Source organism: Castanea sativa, chromosome 2 (assembly GCF_040712315.1).
Source record: "Castanea sativa cultivar Marrone di Chiusa Pesio chromosome 2, ASM4071231v1".
In the NCBI taxonomy this organism is placed as follows: Eukaryota; Viridiplantae; Streptophyta; class Magnoliopsida; order Fagales; family Fagaceae; genus Castanea; species Castanea sativa.
The window spans coordinates 31,455,645-31,480,195 of NC_134014.1; the positions used below are offsets into that span (position 1 = coordinate 31,455,645).

At 34.0% G+C, this 24,551-nt stretch overlaps 1 pseudogene; it reads left to right on the forward strand.

Annotated features, from left to right (window-relative positions):
- Positions 1-8,224: 8,224 nt before the first annotated feature.
- Positions 8,225-10,516, forward strand: LOC142625208 (monooxygenase 2-like; annotated as a pseudogene).
- The last annotated feature ends 14,035 nt before the right edge of the window (positions 10,517-24,551 follow it).

Below are 24,551 nucleotides of genomic sequence, written 5' to 3' on the forward strand. Positions count from 1 at the left end.
GTAGGTATGTACTGAATATATTGGGTCAATCTAAACTATATAACCAGTTGTACAAAGAACCTCAATTAAGACTAGACTAGTCATTTGAAAAACTAGGCATACATGGTTAACACTTTTACTAAAGTATTTTGGCAAATTAAGCCCAAAATTATAATAAGAGAATGTGCAACACTGGAAGATACTGTTAGTTTGGGCCAGCAAGTTGGGGAATTGATTGCTCAAAGAACAAGCCTTTTGCCATTAGCTGTGGCCCAAGTGTGTGTTTGTAATATGTGTATCTACTTATGTTCACAAGTGTACATGAAAATATATTTATATTAGTTATAAATGCTCACCGGAAATCAAACCCTAGCTGCCACTAATTTTTGATCTAATAGATTAATTAGAAAATACATGTAATAAACATGATCAGTCTCTTAAAGATTATAACTAAGTTGTGTTGTTACTGTAAGAGTGAGTATTATAACTGGTTGCGGACCCATGTGTTACACATCATAATATTTTTTAAGTAGTCTTATTAAATTTATTTTTTTGCAATTTAGACTAATTTAATAAATAGTAATGTATTTCATAGTCATATTTTCATTTATTATAGGGGCAATAACAAATATAATATATATAAGTTTTGTCATATCTAAATGAAAACAATACAATTTTTCTCTGGAATATTTCAAAAGGTAAGTAAGCGAAAATATTAATTTTTTAATAAAAGTTATTTATAACATTTTCTATATCCTTAAATATTATTTGAAATTTGGCAATTATTCTTCTAGTTTTCAACAAACTTTTTCAAACCCAAATCTTTTCTGCCATACAATCAAAAATAATTTTTCTATCTTTATTTATATATTTATAAAGATATATAATCAGGTATAACCTAAATATGATTTTAAAGATATTTATTTATTTATATATGATATGACCCCAAAATTTTTTTATAAGATTATTAATTGGCTACAACAAATGTGAATTAAAAAGGATCAAAGGTAATTACCTAAAAGAATTAATTAAGAAGTAAATGAATGGATTTAGTAGTAGATGAATAGTCATTTGAATTATATTCTCTTTATGAATCAATTAGTAAACTCAACAAAACTACCATCCAAAATAAAAATAAAAATAAAAAGAAAGGGAAAAATAAAACTCACACTAAAGTCAAATTCCTTCTCCCAACTATGTAAAATTAAAACATATCAAATGTGATGTGATCAAGTCAAATATTCAATGCATAATCAAATTCAAAATTTTAAATATAGCTTTGAAGTAGCACAACAGAAATATGTAATTGTTCCCATGAAAAAGTGATGAATAAAGCTTTTTACATAATGATTGCAACTCTTTGTCCTTAATAAAATAAAGTAAAAATTTTTGTAAAAAATCCAATAGAACAATTCCAATAGGAAAAAAAGCAGAGAAATTTTTTTGAAAAAATAAGATATATTGTGTTGATACTGTCATAATTTAACGAGGAAATTATACTTTACCACCTTAAATTATACCCTAGACTACACTTTGCACCCTAAATTTTTCAAGTGAACGTTTTACACCCTAAACTACGACCCTTGTTACAATTGGGACCCCGATGTCAAGGTTTTGTTATATTAGATGAAAATTCAAAGTTTATGGTATAAAGTGTAACTAAGAGTATGTGGATATTGGATATACTTTTTACAACACTAGCTAGAGGAATATTTGAACAAGACCTTCCTAATCATAATTAAATTAAAACAATATTGCATTAAAGAAAACATAAAAAGATCAAGCTTGATAATTGGTTTATTTCTCTCCATTTGGGAAAGATTATGAATTTTCAAGCCTTTTTGTTAATGGATTCCATCACGCTTTCATTAAGAAGGAATACATTGGGTTTCACCACATTAGAAAGTAATAAAAGCAAATAAATAAATAAGAACTTCAACAGACTCATGTGACTGCACTAAAAAAGTTGATCGATTAAAATATAATACTCAACCTTAACCACTTACTCTAGATATTTGGATTCAATTTTCTATTGGGTTAACTTGTGTGGAGTTTAGTTTTGCATTTGATGCGAATTATGACTCAGCCCGATATAGAAGTGCTATAGTTTTTTGGCTTGTTTATAAGCCGTTGTGGATTTGATGTGTTAAATATAAATATTGTTGCCTTGAATAATATCCCTGAAAATAGTGAAAGCATTACAACTCTATAGACAAAGGTAAATTACAAAACTGCGTGATTTCTTGTGTCATGTGATTGCATTTCTGTATGTTTTATTTTTCTTCTGTTTTTTTGCATTTCCTAAATTTGAAAATTCGTCTATATTCCTAACATTCTAGTCATACACAACGATAGATGGTAAACTGGTGCCATGTATGGATATCATGAAATAACAAAAAATGACTAACGATACAAGTATTGTTGTTCACATAGTCACATGTGCATTGCAGCCTACTACAAGAAATTGGTTCTATTGCAGAAACCAAAAACCAATGCTAAAAGCCACAAAATGTTGCAAAATGTTTTGCAACATTTTTTGCCAACACTTTAGTGACCGCTGCCAGAGTTACGTATCAATTTCCCTATTGTGGCACTTTTTAAAAATGATGCAATAAAGTTTTTGTTTTGCAGCATTTTTTTTGACAAACACTGCAATAAAGTATGCATTGCATTGTTTTTCAAAACACTACTAAAAGTTTCAAAAAACTTTTTTTTTTAATTATAAAAAGTCTTTTTCCCTATAATTGATTTTAAAAAAATTAACATTTATTCTACTATCTTGATTTCAAATACTAGCTCATATTTAAATTGTAAATACACATTACTCCAAATATTAAAGAGTATACATGATAAAAAGAAGATGTTATTTATTCAAATACACCACAAAGTTTCACTAATACCGTATAAGTACAAATATTGATGTAAAATTTACATTCTATCCAATTTATCAATTGCTCATTACAAAATAATGATTTTTGTCTCACGCCGAATGATTTTTGCATCAAATTGCTACTTGTGCCTTTTACCTACAACAATAAAAATTAGTAATGTCATTTACAAAATTAAAAAATAAAAATAAAAAACTGAATCCCAATTTACAAAGCGGAAACTAAAAAATAAAATCAATAAAACTTAATTTGTATATTAATTAACTTACCTTTAATGGTGGACTGTGGAGTACCCCATTAACTTTATTTGGAGGGTATTTCGTAATTTTTCTAATATTAGGTGGTTAAATAAACTTGCAAACATGACTATGTTTATATGTAGTTCAAACCTATCTTGTAATGCCATTAATAATGGAGAAATGTGATGTCTACAATATCTTCACAACAAATCTTACGTGACAGATTATTACTAACTGTTACGGGTAGGTAAAAAAGTAATTTAAGAGATGAATTCAAATTAGAATCAGTAACAATTTACCACATATAATTTGTTATGAAAGTATTGAAAAAATGTTGTAGACATAACACTTCTCTTAATAATGTAGATTGACAAAAGTATTAATTAGGACTTGTTAGCATCCAACCTGAACCCACTAAAACCCAATATTAAGGGTACGTTTGGTACACTGTAATTTCTCCTGTAATGGAATAGTTATTTATGTGTAATATCAATTCGGTTATTTTGTTGCATCTTTATTACATGGATTAGTTATTACATTGGAATAACTATTCTTTAAATTGAAGAATAACTATTCTTCTTTAGAATGGATGTAATAGTTATTCCTTAGTGTATATAATATGTTTTAAAATTAATATATTTCCAAAAATATAAAGTTTCCTTATACATCATCTTTTACAAGCTTTTCATGCATATATAACAACCAAACTTATGAATAGTAATAGTTATTCCATTACAATGTTTTCTATTTCCAGTAATAAAAATTATTATTCCTAATATAATCTATATTCAGTGTACCAAACATACCTTAAGAATTTTCTAGGTAATCCTTCGTTTAGGTTCTTTATAAGGCATCAAACTGCTTGAAATTAATTGGTACTCTTCTTACTAGGCTTTTCTCTTTTGACACTCATTTTACATAAACATGAGAAATGAGTTGGTAGTTCTTTCGTCCAAATACCATAGCATTTACAGAAGTAGTTAAAGCAATGTTAACCAAGGATGCTTTAAATTCAAATTATTCAATGGCTACCTACATTGGCTTGGTGATATCAAATTTATTACCGCGCCATTTTGGTATGATGGTCACTCTACATGTATAAGTGATTAGGGGTGTGGGAGGAATGGTAAAGGTCGGGATTCAAGTCTATATGAGTAAGTTTCACACATATACTCATAGATTATATTAGAGTAGAATTTTATCTTAGTTAAATTTTCAAAAATATATATATATATATTTGGTAATTATGCCAAAGAATCAATAGCCCCACGCCTCCAACCATACATAACTAAAAAAATCCTTTTAAGATCCACCAACTCCTGATATTTTGACAAACAAATAAACCTAAAAATTAATGATTCAATAACCAGTAATTTACCATAAACAAAGTTTGGCTACAAATTCAGTTATAGTTTCAGACTATAACTTCACTCAAAATCTTCTTATTGAAAGTGAATTTTGACAAATCTACCATTGGATTACATTTTTTTTTTTAATATCCTCCATGTATTCAATATTCCAAAAAATCAAAGATCAATAGCTATATCATCAATCAATTTTTTAAATTACAAGTTTTTGTAGTATAAAAGTATGCATAAAAAATGTTTATAAATCATATAGTAAATAACATCTAATTTATCCAAAATTTAACATGTGTGTTAAGAGCATAAAAATTATGCAATTCAACGATTAGATTTTTCAAAATATGCAGAAATCAGTGGCGGCTCCAGGAATTTTGTTTAAAGTATTCCTTAGGAAGCATAAATTACACAATCTTATTTCTTTTTAGCCTTTAAGTAATTAGGTTTGATTTAATATTATTAATTACATTCCGCTCTAGCCGTAACGGCTGGAAAATATCATGCCAGTAAACAAACCGGAACAGTAATCCACCCTATTCCACTTCAGAAAAAATATTGGGTCATTCCGGTCTATTTTAGGTGTTTCGAGGTGTTTCGGTAAATACTAGCCAAAATTCAAGAGTCAGCCAGCATGAAGTTTGTGCTTTAAAAAAAATATTGTTCTTAAAACCAAAACAAATTTGTATTTCGTAAACCAAAAAACCTCAAAAGGAAAAAAAAATGAAAAGAAATGAAATAAACAAAGGTACCTATATAACTAAAAAAAATCATATTGAGAAATATGAGACTCAAAACTTGAGAAGAGGCACTGCCGCACTAGTACTAATAGAAAACACAGAAGTTACGAACATGGAGGAAGGCAAAACATAAATGTAAAAGTGTAGATGAAGATGTGATAAAATTTAAAAGTATGAGGTGTAAAAATTGATAAGACAGAAGACATGTGTGGTTAAGAATAAATAAGAAAAAATAAGTAAAAATGAGAAGTAATATATGTCTGATGAAGAAAAATAATAAAATGTTGAAAATTGTGTTATATTGGGCAGTGTGCTTAGTCGAATGAATGAAGTCACTACCCAACCTGTAGTGGTTTTATCATAATTTTTTTTTTCCAGATTTTAGTTCTTATTATATATAATTTTTTTTTTTTTTAAGGTTAGGTCAGTCCTAGGACCACCCTGACCATAAGGTGGCACCGCCATTGGTAGAAATGTTAATTTTTTAGAGGAAGTTGTAGCCCAAGGACAAACCCAGATGGGCCTAAGGGGGCCTGGCCCCCCTAACCCAAATTTTGTTTTTACTTATTATATTTTTCATTTTTGTAGTTGGGCCCTCCCTTCCAAAACCTTAAGTCCCTCTCTTCCCCAATAAGCCTAGTCAATCTAGGCCAACTAGCAACTATTCAACCCAAAAACTTATAAATAAATAAATAAATAAAAAAACAATAAAAGTATTCATAATGGTGATTTTATTTTAGTAAAAAAAGCTATTTTACCACCAAAAAACCATGTGTTATTGGATATTTTGCAACTAATAAACTAGTATAAATACAAGTTGACTGTAGTAAGTTGTTAAAAATAAATATACAATATCTTATTAAAATTATCTCTCTTTCATCAATTAAAAAACTTAAATTCTCTATTCCTTTATTATTTTAAAGAGTTGTTTATATTATTTTAAATGAAGTGGTAAAAAAAATAGAACATTTGATGTTGTGTGTATTGTAAAGTGAAGTAGTAATATAAATAAAGTAGCTTTTTGAAGTGCTAAAAGCTAAATTTTTTAACACCATTACTGTGAATGCTCTAACCTTAAAAAAAAAAATTAGACAGCGTAGTATTAAAAAACAACATTATTTTTTTTTTTTTAGATGACTGCATGTTAATGTCTTAAAAAATAATGATTTTGTGTATTTATAATGTGTTAATACTATATGGATGCCTATTTAGAGTTTTTCTTTTCTTTTCTTTTTGCTTATACTTCGGTTCTCTCTAACTTGAAATTCTAGGTCTGTCTTTATTGTAACTTGAAGCTACAACTAAATTTGTAACCAAATTTTATTCTTTACCAATACAACAGGTTTTGAATATAACTTTTTGTGAGTAAATTAAAGCAAATGTCATATAAGTCAAAATTCATTGACAAAAATCAGGCGCGTGGGTCCCACATGTCAGTGAGACATGGGGTGTATAAGCCTGTCTCACCTGAGAATTTTCCTATTTTTAGTATACCTTTTAACCTTTATTGCAGTAATCAATGATTCAATAGAGAACTTAAAACGTCGCTTCTTTACAATGTGTTCAGTGTGATAAAGTACAAAGGCACCAATTGGTGTATGCTTTTCGAAATTGCTCCTGCAGGAGAAACACAATGTGCTCTTCATTACTTTACCGCATAGCCTTGCTGAAAATACCTGAATGCATATTCAATGAATTGTTATGCAAGAAAGATATTTCACTAATTGTAGAAATTTATTACTAAACCTAGCATTGGCCAAGCCACCAACTCCATAGTGGAAGTGAGCGTTTGCTGTATTAAGTGGCATTTAGATTTTTCCTTTTACATTTTCAGGGTTTTCTGATGATTGAGGGCGCCCCTCACTTGTTTTGAATTTCTTAATCAAAGTTTTACTTTTGAGGTTTATGTGATGGTGTTGTCACATATATCAGTCTCTGTAGAATTGAACGGATTGTCATTTTCTTCTTCCTTCTCAATCTTCAATTAGAAAACTTGGGAGTTCCAGTACAGACAATGTGATGTATTTTTGAATAGTCGCTTCTACAAGGAAAAATTTGAAGGTAATGCACAACCATCCAACTTTTTTGACTAGTCGATTCTACATGCAAATTTGTGCTCATTAATTGACCATACCTTTCAAATAGTCATTTCACATGAGCTTCCGATTTTATACACGTTTAAAAGAAAATATTTATTGCACATAAGTAGTATATTACACAGTTTTACACAACTGAAACACGACAATTTTTAAAAAAAGGGTTTGGTTCTAATAAAAATAATGTCGTGAGCTTGTCTTTGAAATTTCTTAGGTGCATAAATATAGATACTTGAGAGAGAGAGAGAGAGAGAGAGAGGAGGAGCAAGATGTGGTGATAGTAGGGGCAGGTATAGCGGGTTTGGCAACAGCAGTAGCATTGAAGAGAGTAAGGGTTAAAGCATTGGGAGTTCAAGACTTCCTTTGTAGTTTGAAGACATTTTGCTTACTTTGCACGCTTGCACACACACGCTCACACATTTATAAGTTTGGACTAACTTTGTTTTTTAGCTTATTGCTTATTAACTTATGTACAACTTTTTCAATTTTGGTTTTAAAAAATCACTTTGAAGTTTTTTTAAAAGAATATACTTCTACCACGCAAAAAAAACACAAATCCAAAAGGCAGATAAATGTAGTCTCCATACTCTTATAAAATTAATATCATAAAGTGGAGATACATTATGTCCTCAAAATATATGATCATATACGTATCACAGTTAAGGTTTATTTGATTTCAAAATGCAACAATCTATATTGGATTTTTTTTTTTTTTTCTGTGTTTCTACAATAGGGGTAACATAACAAGTGTTGATACCGGAGCAACTCAACAGGTCGCTTTCGCCAAATCTGATTAGTATGTTACTTGAACCGTACCCTTCATGTTTTCACTTTCTTTTGATTCTGATCCATGTTCCCTACACATTCCCAAGTTACCCCAAGCTTAACCCATTACTATCCTCTGATGGTAATGCAGGAGTGGACATGAAACTAGCTAGAATAATACATCGTAAAGCCTTACTGGAAGCTCTGGCAAAAGAATTGCCAATGGACACCATCCGTTACTCTTCAAAGCTCGAGTCCATTGTAAACCAGGCAGAAGAAGGCTCATTCTATGATATCATTCACATCTAGCATCAAAGCAAAGGTAAATAAGAATTATATATATTAAGCACAATACTGGGGAGGGATAGCTCCTTTCACTATTTACTAAGTTTGCTAATAGTGATTAAAGTAACAACACTTCTACATAGTCTATTACTAACACAATTTTTATCATACACTAATAATGACAAACAATGTAGCAATTGTAAAATTTAAAAAAAAAAAATGTGAAAAATTGTGTGCCTAGACTTATTGATACTAAGCACCACTCTCTAACAACTTTTTTTTTTATATACAAATAAAAAAAATCCTTATATTACTAAAGTACCACATAAATCCTAAACTTATTATGAGTGAAACCTTAAACCATGTTGAGACTCACTTCTTAATTAGAAAAATAATACTATATTTATTACTTTTTTTTAGGAAACTATTTTGATCAATAGAGACTACACTTGAATGTTGCAGACTTTGATAGGGTGTGATGGGGTGCACTCTATGGTGGCACGTTGGTTAGGACTCACCACTCCTATTAATGTAAACAGATGGGCCATGTGTGAGTTGGCCATATTTCCTGAATGCCATGGGCTTAACCATGAATTACAACAATTTGTAACTATTGGCAAAAGGGCTGGTTTTATTTATTCCCCTCAATGATAAAGAGCTCTACTGGTTTCTCATCAACAAATCCACAATAGGTTATGCTTTTTTATTCCACCTTATTACATGTCCTTAATTCAAAACAGCTACCTTGTCTTGAATTCAAGTGACTATGCCAGTTTTCCCAACCTCACATTAACTTTATGCAAGGATTTTTAGCCCCACACCCCCCTTCCCCCCGGCTGCCACACCCCAAGAAAAATATACCTACTAGAACTTTGGATCATATTTACGTTTATGTGAGTATACACTATACACATGTGAGTGGAAGTCTCGCATGGAAGAATAATGAAAAGTTTGAGAAATTAATATAACATAATTGGATCATAATTTAGGCGAAAATAGCCAAATAGCAAATTTTTGCAAACTATGTTGCAATCTACCACTGTTTTAGAAATATGTAGAGATCTACCACTTTTTGAGTATTTGAGTTTGGCAAAATCGAGTTTTCCATTGTACTTGAGTTTATGGAACTCGAGTACTATGACAAAATTTTCAAAATTTTTCAGAGTATATTTTCTCAAAGAACTCGAGTTTTTGGAACTCGAGTTTCATAGTAAACTCGAGTTTCAAAAAAGTGGTAGATCCTTACATATTTATAAAATAGTGGTAGATTGCTAATTTTTTTTTTTTTTTGCTAAATAGTGGTAGTGGGCCATTGTCGCCTCATAACTTTTATAAATTTAGGCCAATGTCCATCAATCAAATATTACCATTTTTGAGTCCATGATTATAGCTATTTGATACTCTAAAAACAAAAAACAAGAAAAAAATGATGGGCAACATCAATTGGATTATTGATTGAGTCAAATTTGACAATTAAATTGTATATTGCGTTATTAGTCGGCTCCACCAATTTGTTACCAATTATGGAGAGTTAGTATCTTTGATAATTTACCAATTGTCCAAAAAATGTAAACTATTAGAAAATAATGAGGACATCGCACACGATCCTGAGCAGATAAAAAGAGAAGTTATTGATAACTTCGCCAAGGACTTCCCCACATCCTACTTGAGAGTTGTCCAGTAGAAAGATCTTTCAAGACGTGTGCTCCCCTGTTGTTTATATTTCCATGGGACGAAATACTTGGAAACTTGAGCAGAGGGAATATCACAGTGGCTGGTGATGCTATGCATCCTACTGTTAGCTCTGCAATATTGGAAGATGCTGTTGTTTTAGGATGGCACATTGAGAACTTAATCATCAAGAACAAAAAGCTTGTGGCAGGAAATCAAATGGCTGAAGCCTTAGAAAGATATGTTAAGGAAAGGAAGTGGCGTGTTGCTGGATTGATCATGAGCTCATATCTATCAGGTTGGTTGCAACAAGATGGGTCTGGATGGTTCATGGAATTCTTAAGGGTTGCAATATTCTATAAGCGTCTTTATAGTTTGATTTTTGATGGTATACAGTATGAATGTGAGAAGTTGCCTTGTGTTTCATCATCAAATAGTGAATTGGACGATGATGCCCCAAGAAAAATTTACAATCTTGGATTCCAGATCAAGTGAATTGGATTTAGTATTTCTTTGTTTCTTCTTGTAGGATTCGGATTAGAGTTAGTTTAAAGGTGGGGTTTGTAACTTTTGATGGATCTGTTTCCCATTCAAAGCTGCTTGTGACACCCTTTTAAGTTTTAATTAGTGTATGGCACTTCCTAATATTTGAGTAAATAAAGACTAATGACGAAAATCAAGTGAAGGTCGTCTAGCTTAAAGACAACCACAGCCACATCTAAGTCGGGGACGAGTGTAGGGGCAAGACCCCGTCAGTATAAGCCCACATACATTGAAGGCATAAATAAATGTCATCAGGACAGCTAACAAGGAATAAGTGCACCGGAACAGTTACAAAGGCAATGATGACCCAACGGCCGTCCGTTACACTTTAAATAGAACCTTCATTGTCAATTAATGCTGCGTTTCCTTCAGGAGAAAAACGCCAAGAGGAGCATTAACAGACAAAACTACACCAACACGAAGCAAACTATAAAAAGGGAGTGCAACTCAAGTAAAAAGATATATGAAAAACTAGAGATACACTTGTGAGAGAATTATTTGAAAGCCATTTAGCTGACTTTAGCATCAGAGTATTCTCGACTGGCGCCACGCCGATGAGACTTCCTTTGCCTTTCTTTTCTTGACAACAGGTACTAGAACTCGTCCATCGACATTAACGAGGAACATACTGTCGAGGTCAATTTTCGGCTTCATCAGTTTGGCGCTGTCTGTGGGAAACACGAGTTGATTCTTTTTCAAACCACTGTGCTCCTACCGATAAAGCTCCTGCCGCTCGATGGACTCCACACCAGCACAACCCCCAAATCCTGTGGTGATGGCTCAACAGTTCCAGGCTCTGACAACAAATGTACAAGAGCTAATGAAGCAGAACAAAGAGCTGAAACACCGAGCCCGTCCAGAGGGCAGCAATGCTTCGCACCATCGACGTAGTCGTAGCAGACATGACGAGGAAGTTAGCAGCCTTGAAAACAGCAAAGGAAAGAATACAACAGAATACACTAGGCAGTCTACACATGACAACGATCAAATGATGAAGAGCTTACGAAGGGAGCTAGACGAGGTAAAGAATGCCAAGAAGGGGAAGACAACAATGAACCTTGATGGCATGCTCAAACAAACAGATTCACCTTTCACAGTCAATGTGTTGGAGTGCCCCTTGCCTCCAAAGTTTTGTCTACCACATCTGGAGTTTTACGATGGCACGAAGGACCCTCTCGACCACATAGGGGCCTTTAAGACTATCTTGAACCTCCAATAGACCCTAGACGAAGTTATATGCAGATCTTTCACTGCTACCCTCAAAGGGGTAGCTAGAGTATGGTTCAGTAAGCTACCAGCATCCTCAATAGCGAATTTTGAACAGCTCAATGACTCATTTGTTCACCATTTCATTGGGGGGCAACGTCACAAAAGGCCAACCTCTTACTTGCTAGCAGTGAGGCAACAGGAAGAGGAAAGCCTAAGGGACTATGTGAAGCGTTTCAACAAGGCCATGCTTGAGATTGACGAAGCCGATGACCAAGTAATAATGACGACTTTCCAGGCTGGGCTTATCGACCCCGACCTCATCTTCTCATTAAGAAAGATGCCACCGACTTCTATGACGGATCTCTTGTTCAAAGCTCAGAAGTATATGAACGGAGAGGAAGCCCTTACCGCGAAAGAACTAACGGGAAGGCGGAAAAAGGAAGAATTTAGTGATCCCCAGGGTAAAAAGAAGGATCGAAAAGACCTTTCCTTAGAAACTAAGGCAAGCAAGAGCAGCTTAGATCCCCTGAAGAAGAAGATGAACTTCACCCAATTAGTGATGCCTACAAACAAAATCCTGATGTAGGTTAAGGATGAACCAAGCCTGAAATAGCCCAAATCGCTAAGTACGTCCTTTAGGAAATGTGACTCGAAGAAGTGCTTTTGTTTTCATAAAGATCACGGCCACTACACTGATGAATGTCGTGACCTAAAAGAGCAGATTGAAGAACTTATTCAATGGGGGAAACTCCAAAAGTTCATCAAACGGGACCACCAGCCCCAGTCACGGACTGGCGACAAGCCTCATGACGATACCAAGGATGATGGACGGGATCATCCAAAGTTGGTCGTAGGTGAAATAAGGATGATAACAGGGGGACCAGTATCAAGGGGGTCATAAAAGTCTTTAAAGAAGACTTACTAGAGGCAGATTAACAGTGTTCACATCAAGCATCCATCCACAAAGTACCAACGATTAGAGAGTGACGAAATAACATTCTCTTACCAAAATGCAAGTGGAATTAAGCAACCCCATGATGACCCCATAGGTAGGCCAGATGCAATGGGAAGAATGGTCTAATGGGCAATAGAATTGAGTCAATTTGACGTCGATTATAGGCCTAGAACGGCGACCAAGGCCCAAGCACTGGCTGGCTTCGTCACTGAGTTCACTATGACTGATCAAGATCCAAAGTTAGATCACTGGATAGTGTATACAGATTGGTCATCAACATCAGGCATTGGAGGGGTAGGAGTGATCCTCCTATCCCCTAAGAAAGATATCCTCAAATACAGAGTCCAACTTCAGTTCCCAGCAACGAATAATGAAGCGGAGTACAAAACTGTCTTGACGGGCTTAAGAATTACAAAAGCCTTGGGCGTAAGAAACTTAAAGTTGAATCCAAATTCAAAACTTGTAATAGGGCAGGTAACCAACGAGTACAAGGCCAAAGAGGATAGAATGAAAAGGTACTTAATGCTAACTAATCAGTTAGTTTCTAACTTTGATGATGTCAAGATCACTCAGGTACCAAGGGAGGAAAACTTGGAAGCAAACGAAGTTGCTCAGCTAGCATCGTCAGACACCAATGAAGGACGACCTGGGTTGTACATGGAAGTGCAGCACATTGTGAGCATTGAGGGATTTGACGTGAGCTACATCCAATCTGGAGGGAGCTTAATGGATCCAATAATCACGTACATCAGGAATGGCAACCTCCCTGCAAATCCCTCGGAAGCCAGAAAAGTCAAAATGAGGTCATCCAGGTTCACAATCCTAAACGACGAGCTCTACAAGAGAGGATTTTCACAACCCTACTTGAAGTGCCTCAATCCAGAAGATGCTATGTATGTACTAAGTGAGATCCACGAAGGAGTTTGCAGAAATCACTTTAGGCCATGGTCACTCGTTGGACAAGTTGTCCGTGTAGGATATTTCTGGCCAACCATGCAAAAAGATAAAGCTCAGATCGTTTAGAAATGTGACAAGTGCCAACAGTTTGGAAACGTGCAACATGTCCCAGCAGAACACTTGACGAACATCGCATCACCATGGCCATTCTCCATATGGGGAATCGATATACTGGGCCCCCTACCCTCTAGTAATATGCAGGTAAAATTTCTTATCGTTGCTATTGACTATTTCCCTAAATGGGTGGAAGTAGAGCCTTTAGCAGTAATAACGGAGACCAAGATATGACACTTCGTGTGGAAAAAACTTCGTCTGTCGGTTCAGGATTCCACGAGTTATCATCTCTGACAATGGACGACAATTTGACAGCCACAAGTTCAGGGATTTCTGCAAGGAGCTAGGGATAAGGAATTATTATTCTTCCCCTAGACACCCACAAGAAAACAGCCAAACTGAAGTTACAAATCATACTTTGCTTAAGCAAATTAAAACTTGACTTAAGGGGGCAAAAGGAGCATGGCCTGAAGAGCTTCCAAGAGTTTTATAGGCCTACAGAACGACGATGAGAACACCAACATGCGAGACACCCTTCAAGCTAGCGTTTGGAACTGAAGTAGTGATTCTTGAGGAAGTTAGAGTGTCAAGTCTCAGAAGAACATGTTATGATGAGTGCAGCAATGACAAGGGCCTTTAGCTAGCTCTAGATTGCTTACCCAAGGTCAGGGATGTCGCAACTCAGAGAATGGCCCTATATCTGGAAAGGATGACCAAGTACTATAATCACAAGATAAAGCTGAAGTGTTTCAATCCTAGAGATATGGTTTTGCGGAAGGTTTCACAAGCCACCAAAGATCGAAACAAAGGGAAGCTAGGCCCCAACTAGAAAGGTCCATACAAGGTCGTCCATTATTCAAGAAGAGGAAGCTAATACCTGGAGGATGCAAATGGGAAACCTTTGCCTCGTCCTTGGAATGCAAAGCACCTTAAAAAGTACTATCAGTGAGGGAACGGACCTTCAGCACTAATAAGTTCCAGAATTTGGAACACCTCATTTATTCATCAACAGATAAGCGGGATTTCATTGTTTTCATGCATTTGTTCTATTTTCAGTACCTCATATTCAATACTTTCTGTTTTTTTGTGAAGTATTATCCTTGTAACCCCTTTTTTTATAAACAAGGATGAATAAAACAGAAAAAACGTCTGCAGAGCTATTTTTCAAACGATTAGATGTCAAACACTCCATGGTGAAAATCTCCTTTATCGAAAAGATAAGTTCAAAGCACGACAACTATGATAAAATCTCTGTCAGCATCAAAGATGAGCTTAAATCATAACTAAGTGATAAAAACTTAAAGTTTAAATCACGAGGATAAAAGCTCTGTCAATATAAATGACAAAGTTAAAAATCCAAATCAAGTGATAAAAACCTTAAGTTTAAATCACGAGGATAAAAGCTCCATCAATCTAAATGACGAAGTTTAAAATCCAAATCAAGTGCAAAAAATTTTAAGTTAAAATCACGAGGTTAAAAGCTCCATCAATATAAATGACGAAGTTTCAAATCCAAGACAAGTGATAAAGACTTTAAGTTTAAATCACAAAGATAAAAGACTCAGTCAATATACATGACGAGTTCAACTTATGAATCAAGTGATAAGAAGCACAATCTAAGCAATAAAAAACTACAAGTTTAATTCGCAGAGCCTGAATGTTATAAACAGGTAAGCTTATGTTATAGCATGAGCAAACCAACAAGTTAGTAGCGAAAAGTTTGTCCAAAACAAAAGCCTCAAAACCAAGAGGCAATAAACCAAAAAAACTCAAGCCCTAAAACAAGGAGGCAACCATCGTTCTTCAAAAATAAAACCCCAAAACAAAGGGGTAACCTTTGCTTTCCAAATAGAGGGAAAAAAAACAATGAATATACTACGGAGGAGGGATAGCAAGCTCGTCAGTATCCTTTGCTTCAGCGACGTCCTGCCCAACTAAATCTTTCTCCATCGCCACACCAGTTTCAATTTCTTCTTGCTCCTTGGCTTCGTCTACAAGTACCTCAATGTCAATCTTCTCAAAGTCTAAATTGGAGAAGTCCACGACCAAGCTGTGATGCTTCATTGTCCACCAACGCAGAAGCTCAAACCCTTTGAAGTACTGTATAAACTGAAGATCTGAGAACTCATCTGACTGCTTGAATTTCTGGATGATTTTCTCTCTCTGCATCAGCTTTTAGGAGGGCGGCTTGAATCTCTTCATCCTTCTGGATGACAAGTGCTTTCTCTACACGCAAGACCTTGGTAAGGTCCCTTATTTTCTCATTCGAGCCGTTCTTCTCATTCATAGTGGCACTTAGATCTTTCCTCAACTTGGAGCATTCAACCTCAACGAATTCCACCTTTGAGTTAGCCACCACAACCTTCTCCTTTGTATTCAAATAGTTAGTTGGGATGGGCAATGACTCCCTAAGGACTTAATAGAAACAAGCAAATAAGAAGAGAGACCATGCACACGTATTTGTACAAAAAAATACCAAAGGGATGCTGAAAGAGAAAAACCACATACCTGTAATAATTTATGGATATGACGGCTGACTAGCTCATGGACGACAAACCCTTGAGTTCATCGTCAGTAATCATGTTGTGAGCACAGCCCAGAGCAGTAGCAGGGTCTTCCCAAATGCTCCTCCCAACCTTGCGTTTTCCTTTAGCATGGGTAGTTGGAGGGGTGAAAGCAGTCACTTCTAAGGATGGAGTTGGAAAAGAAGGGGCAATATGAACATGTGGAAGAGCAACAGTCTCACCTTTCTCTTCGCCCAATTTTCTCTTCTTTGAATTAGCAATCAGATTGGATAAGGGCTCATTTTTCAAATTCTTAATGCGGGCTGTTGGGGTTGATGCCCTAAAATCCAATTTATTAGCATGTCATAAATAATTAAATTATTTAATTATATGAGACTATTTATAAATGAACTAATGGGACATTATCTTAGTCTATGAAATGCATTGTATGTGATTTAGTCACAGAATATGTAAATTACAAGTTCCTTCTAAACTCAAAATGTAGTTCGTAGTTGGTGATAAAATTGGGTGTTTCATCTGCGAAGACTATAACATAAACTAAGATGATTTGTCTTAATCATGGAAGTGGAGACTTCTAGTTAGTATGTTGATATGTTTTAAGAGTTAAGACATATTAAACTAGACCACTGTGAGATTTATTATTCTTCCAACGATTGTCAAATGAATAATAAACTCACGACTTATATTTGCATGAACTCTTAATCCTAAGAGAATAATGGACTTGATCATGAGATGTAGGTTGCTTTGATATATCAAGAGTGAAATCTATAGTTATGGTCAAAACCTCAGTATGTTGGGCAACCACATTTAGTGTTGATAGAACATATATTCACAAGATAGAATTCATAGTCTCTTAACGGAGATACAAAATATTCTCTTGAGATAAGTTTAATGGGTTTGTTATTCAGAGAATTAGGCCTAACCACTTTAGTAAGGAGTTACTAAAGTATATGTTTATGGAATTTGATTTCATAAATATATAATGAATAACTTAAAGGATTAAACCAGGTACTCAAAGATAAGATGTAGTAATTTACAAAGTGGCAGTCTACATTCATGACTTTATGTTACTACGAATATTTTATGAAAGGTTGCATGTACAATAAAATCTTGGGATATAATTTATAAATAAGGCCTAGAGTGCAATTATATTTATATAGTGGTATTAAATATAGTTAATGGTAACTTTGGACTTGTCAAGAGTTGACAGAAAAGCCCAAAGCCCATTGGAGCTAGTGTCTTATTGGTCCCTTTTGGTCTCACTCCAAGCCACACTTTTAAGCCCAATTGGAAAGGCCCAAAAGGCCAGCCCAATTAGATAATTAGTTAGATACAAAGGGAGAAACATACAGAATTTTCTAGAGAGAATTGAAATAACACTATTACCAAGTGGTGTAAGAAGTGTTAGACACTTTGACATTCTCCCTTAGTAAACTGATTGAGAGACCACACATCTTGGGCGTTAATGGAATTGGAGTGAAGATTGAAAGTGTTCCCAAATGATTTTGATCTTCGGTTTTTGAAATCCATCGCTCCAAGGTACATTCTCTTGTTCTTAAATTTTAAAACTTATATAGTACATGTTATCGATTGTGTATGAAGTAGATCCATTAAATTTTCACTGCGTATGTTTTGTATGCGATACAAACACGTGATTTTCCAACACGGGCATGCTTCTTTGCTATATCTAGTGGCCATCTCTACTAAAAGAAAAAGAAGCAAGTAAGAAATCAGGCAAAGTATAGACGAAGCTAATAAAGACAAAGGAGTTTTAAAAACTTATGACCAAACAATCTTACTCTTTTCCTCTCGACAAATCTTTTTTAATACATACTTCGAAGGCTCGGGACCTAAACAGTAGTCAAACAGATGATAAGGATCGACGAGGTCGTCAAAATCCTTAATTTCACAGCCGAAGGCCAGGGCAGCACGAACCTAATGACAATGTTTATCTACTAGGTCAGGACGATCAAGAGCTGCAAAGAATCAAAAGGAAAACATCATTAGACGAACAATCACGATATGAAAGAAAAGAAAAAAAAGACAATGGAAATACGCACCAAGTGCTAGGACTTCCCATTTTTGTAGTAATCTTGGGATTTCCCCATAAAATCACCAGATAAGGTTTTCCAACCTATTCCAGAAATTTTAAATAAAAAAAAAAAGTATCGTGATTTCCAATCATGAAAGGACAAAGGAAAACCTCTAACAATCCTAGATTTCCTATCCCAAGCTAAAAGTTCAAAATACCCATAGTGGGTAAAAGGAAAAATTGGAATTAAGGCATGCCAAAATCAAGGAAGTTACACACACGCCACGAATAGAAGACCAACACGTGTTCGTTTCTTGAAGAGTAATTGTTTCGCATTTAAAACAAGAGCCAGATTTTGGGAATCGAGAAGATACGAATCGTCTCGTCTGATCACATTCCTAAGATAATCCAAGTTCTTGACGACCACAGAATGGGCGAGCAACTGACGAGTATCAAGTGAAGGTCGTCTAGCTTAAAGACGACCACAACCACATCTAAGTCAGGAACGAGTGTAGGGGCAAGACCCCATCAGTATAAGCCCACATACATTGAAGGCGTAAATAAATGCCATCAGGATAGCTAACAAGAACTAAGTGCGCCGGAATAGTTACAAAGGCAATGATGACCCAATGGCCATCCGTTACACTTTAAATAGAATCTTCATTGTCAATTAATGCTATGTTTCCTTCAAGAGAAAAACGCCTTCAGGAGCATTAACAGACAAAACTACACCAACACGAAGTAAACTATAAAAAGGGAATGCAACTCAGGTAAAAGATATAAGAAAAACTGGAGATACACCTGTGAGAGAATTCTTTGAGAGCCATTTAGCTTACTTTAGCATCAGAGCATTCTCAACTGGCGCCACGCCGGTAAGACTTCCTTTGCCTTTCTTTTCTTGACAACAAGTACCGGAGCTCGTCCATTGACATTGACGAGAAGAATACGGACGAGGTCAATTTTCGGCTTCATCAAATAATATACAAGTTGTTTTCAATTTGACTGGCTTAATGGTGTCAAGATTTTAACTTTGGGTACGATGCCCTAGATTGATTATATATTAATGAATTGAATTAGATGGGTATATATGTATTGTGTAGGTGTTTGTTGAGTATACTAGGTCAATCTAGGCTATATAAACAACTATACAAGAAACCTCAATCGAGACTAGACTAGATTTTTTAAAAACTAAGCAGATGTAGTTATCACTTCTACTATAATATTTTAACAAATTGAGCCTAAAACTATAATAAGAGAACATTATGTTGAATCTTGAGGGAAAATATTAAATGAAATTAATGAGAGCATTGTCCTTAATAAGAAAAAGAAGTCATAACAGCATTAAGCAATACAAAAAAATCAAATATATGTAGACTTTGTTGCCATTTTGTTTGAAAGAGAGGAGACAAACTTAGTGCAAATATATTCTCTAGCTAGGAAGCTATATTATTGAGAGTCATGATGTTGATGTGAGGTATTTAGCATAGTTTTAAAAGTCAGACTGGACCGTCTGGTCTGACCAGTTGAACTGGAAACCGACCACCAGTCTAACCCAAAAAAAAACCTCAATAACTGGTCAAAACCAATTAAAAACCGGGTTAAATTGGGAACCAGAGGCAAATCTGGTTTTGCCTCGATCTGGTTTTTTAAACCATGGTATTTAGGGTCCATTTGGTTGGAGGAGTTGAAAAGTGGGATGATACGAAATGACAAATTGATTGAAAAGTGAGAGGATAGAAGAGATTTAATTTTCTCTCATTTGTTTTTGGTTGGGAGAATAGAAAGTGAGAGGAAAGAAAAATCATTTGTTTGGTGGGAATTGAAGTTGGTATAAATTTATAATTATATCCCTATTAAATAAAACAAAAGTAATACATTTTTTTATCTAATAATTGTATATGGACACAATTTTTTTAAAAGAGAACAAGCGAAAGGAAGATGAAAAGGGGGGGATGAGAAGTATAAGAAAAGACAAAAACCAAAAAAGATGAAAAAAAAATAAATAAAGAAAAAGCAAACTGACGCAGTATAAAAAAATAAAATAAAATAAAAAGAGACAAATGGTAGTATAACAGAGATAAAAATCATAGGCAAAAAAAGAAAGAAAGAAAAATGCACGGACAATGGGGCATGAACAAAAAAACCCATGCGCACTTTGCGCTGAGGCATTTTTGTCTACTCCATCTGCTTCCGTTTTTCGCAGACAAAAATCATAGGCAAAAAAAAGAAAGAAAGAAAAATGCACAGACAGTGGGGCATGAACAAAACCCATGCGCACTTTGCGCTGAGGCATTTTTGTCTACTCCGTGTGCTTCCGTTTTTCGCACAGTTTTCTTTCCATTTTGAAAAAAAAAAATAAAATAAAAAAAATGATATGATCACAATATTTTTACAACAAATTCTAAGTGATAAGTTGTTACTGGTTATTATTGTTGGGGCAAAAAAGTAATTTTCGTGTTAGGTTCAAATTTGAACCAATAACAACTAACCACCTGTGATTTGTTGTGAAAATATTGTAAAAATATTGTGAACGTAACATCTTTCAATAACTAATAAAAGAATTTGGTTTGAAATTCCACGTATACAAAATAGAATCCTATTAGGTAATTGAAATTTATATTGCTAATTTTTCTCAATTTTTTTTAATATTATATTGCTAATGACTTGCAAGTTAACAGCTTAATTTTTAAACTTAGTTGCTTCCCAAAAAAAATTTAAAACTTAGTTATTTACTCTACAAAAGCACAAGTTATTAAGTTAACAACTTAATTTTCAAAATTAATTATTTACTCTATAAAAGCTTCCTATCACTTTTTTTTTTGTCACTTTCCCTTAATTCATTCAGGTTCCTACATTTTTCATTTCTTGCTCTTTTTTTTTAGAGCTTTTTAACACTAGTAGATATATTTTTGGTAACAAACCCTAGTAGATTTCGTCTCTTACATATAAGTCTTACTTTCTTTTACTAAACATTTTCTTTTCTAATTCAAGGTGAGTTTTAGTGTTTTTTTATTAATTATAAATTTTTTTAATTTATTTATTTATGTACAGTTTTTTAAACTTAACTTTTTCTAGTATAATTAAATTTTTATGCCAAGAACCTTGAAGGGTTCAATTCAGTGTCCCCACCCCCAAACTATTGATGTATTAACAAAAATTATATATTTCTCATTTTTTAATATATAAAAAATAAATTTTCTGTCAAAATTTTTAATCCAATTACTCGCTCAATAGTATATTTAAAAGCAATAAATTACAGCTGCATTGCTTTAAAAGGAAAAAAATCTTTTATATATAAATACAAAATAAATTACACTCTTCAGAGAGAATAGTATATTTAAAAGCAATAAATTACAGCTGCATTGCTTTAAAAGGGAAAAAATCTTTTATATATAAATACAAAATAAATTACACTCTTCAGAGAAAAAAAAAAAAAAAAAGGTAATAAACTACGAGTAAATGGCTATTTCTATCATGGGGGTTCTGATAGCTTGGAGGTTATGCGTTATGGCTCATACCATAAATATGGAAGTGGGAACAAGCATTGTCATGGGCCAACTCTGAGTCTCTTTGTTGGTGAAAAGGTCATAATTACTAGGTATTTTTCATGTGTAAGTGTGTAACCTACCAATTATTTGTGCCTCATTAACTAAAATTTAAACCACCCCCAGCCCCCAAAACCCCTGGGTTTTTTTTTTGTTTTTTTACTAATTACAATTTACCCACCTGTAATTTGATCAAAACTTAAATTACCTACTTATGGTTTGAAATTTGGTACTTTACCCACCTGTGATTACTTCAATTAGGGTTCTATTACTTACCTCTGTTAAAAATGTGATTAAGTATGTATTTTTACTCACTCCTCTTAAAACTTAAAAAAAAAAAAAAAACATAAAATAATAAGATAAAACAGTATCAAAAAGTGATGCTTCGTAAAAATTAAGAAGCAAGAACAAACAGTCATACCTAGGGGTGTGCAGAAAACCCACCGACCCGACCCAACCCAACCCGCCGGGTTGGGTTGGTATTTAGGGCTTAGTGGGTTGGGTTAGGTTGGGTTATAAAAAAAAATTTTGTAGCGGGTCGAGTTGGGTTTGGGTCATAAAATTACAAACTTGCCAAACCTGACCCGACCCACCCATATTTTAATATATATTTAAAATATTTTATATATTTAATAAATATTTTTTTTAAGTTAAAACTCAGTTGTAGAGCACTTCATCAATTCCTACAAACATATATAATATAAAATCCTATTACTTTCTTTAATATATATTTAAATATATTATATAATTAATAAAAATATATATATAGGTTCAATTTAAAATATATATGTCCAACTTATGGGTTCAACCCGACCCAATCCGACTCATTTGGGTTGGGTTGGGTTAGGTTGGACATATGTGATGGGTTAGGTTAGGTCGAATTTTTTTTAACCCACCATGGTGGGTTGGGTCAAAAAACTCCCTCAACCCGACCCATCCCGACTCATGCACACCACTAGTCATACCCAAGGGAGAAACAATCAATGTTGGAATTAGTATCAGCTGTGAAGAAAGTTGGATGTGCTTTAAATTCTCTTTGAAATTCGGGTCCTACTCCCCTCCCATATAAAACCCTCCATTTTTCTCTAGTTTTTATTTTGAACAATGACACTCGGCAAGCAAATGATCCAACGATTAAAAATAAAAGCAACTCAATCTCATATTCTTTGTCTCTAATCTACCCTTCTCTTTTTTCTGCAACATCACCAACGGTATGAGAGAAGGCCAATAGATAAATAAATAAAAGCCAGTCCTCTTATCGCAACATCACTGCTAGAGCATGAGAAAAGTCTATCCCACCACAAAGTCTATACCAACACATACCCAAAAAATAATCATAATCACAAATAAGACTGAATCAATTGTGCCCTCCTTAAGGTCACCAATGCCATAAACAAGAATTTTCAAATCTCATTGCACACACTGAGAGAGAGAGAGAGAGAAAGAGACCATCATGTGCAAACGACACAGTGAAGCCCAGTTCCAAGAGCCAATCGTTGACCTCCACCTGTCGGTCACTACTTTGCAAATCCCAAAAAACTTTCAATTTAAATATATATAAAATTCCATACAAAGGGCCTCTCTGTTCTATTGCTTTCAATGAGTAGAAGGAAGAAAACAAAGAAATAAATCTAAGAGAGATTGATTTCAATTTAGCAATACCTGCGTCCCCACTTTACCCTTTTTGTATTACTAAACTACTTAGCTACTCTCTATTAAGTTTGGTTGTTTTGGACTATGAAAGTTCAAAGACTAGTAATTTAATAGAAAGTGAAAATGATAATTTTTTAGTAATGTTTGTTTGCTAGAGATGATTATTGATAGAAACTTTTATTGTGGTGGTAATGTTTGTTCATAATTTTTACAAAATCATCACTTATTGATCTTGTATTCTCTTATTCTTTTATTTTATTTTTTATTTTTTTATGTTTGAAGATGAGAGAGACATAAAAGAGAGGCAAAAATTATTCTTTTATTTATTTTTTTATTTTTTTATGTTTGGAGATGAGAGAGACATAAAAGAGAGCAAAAATATATATTTAACCCCATTTTTAACAGAGATAGATAATAGAATCCTATCTAAGCTAACCTCAGGTGGGTAAAGGTGTCAAATTTCAAACTACAAGTAGACAACTTAAATTTTAGCCAAACCACAAGTTGGTAAGTTGTAATTATCTTTTTTTTAGTATGAAAACTATATCATAAAGTTGACCTCTAACAAGTATGTGAGTCACACAGATATTAGGCGGATATAAAAGATACTTTCTCGTTCCGATGTTATGATCCACATTTACTTATTAGTATTAATCAAGGGTGTACCTGTGTGCATAATATTGCTGAAAACAAAGTTTATTATTGTTATAGGTACTGTTCAAAGTTATTTGTGAAATTGAGGAAAGGGATTGAATTTCAGCAACCATGTTGCCGAAATTGCAAGAAAAAGTGGAGAGAGAAAAATTGAATTTCAGCAACTTGGTTACTGAAATTCTTGTCCTACCCAACCTCTGCCCGTGAAGTGCCCCATACCTATGCATGCTAGGGGAGTGCCCGAATGGTTTACCAATTGTGGCAACCAAGTTGCCGAAATTGTAGGGAATGGAGGAGAGAGAAAATATGAATTGTGGCAACCAAGTTGCCGAAAATGGAGGGGGAAAAATAAGAAAAGAAAACCAATTGTGGCAACCAAGTTGCCGAAAATGGGAGGAGAAAA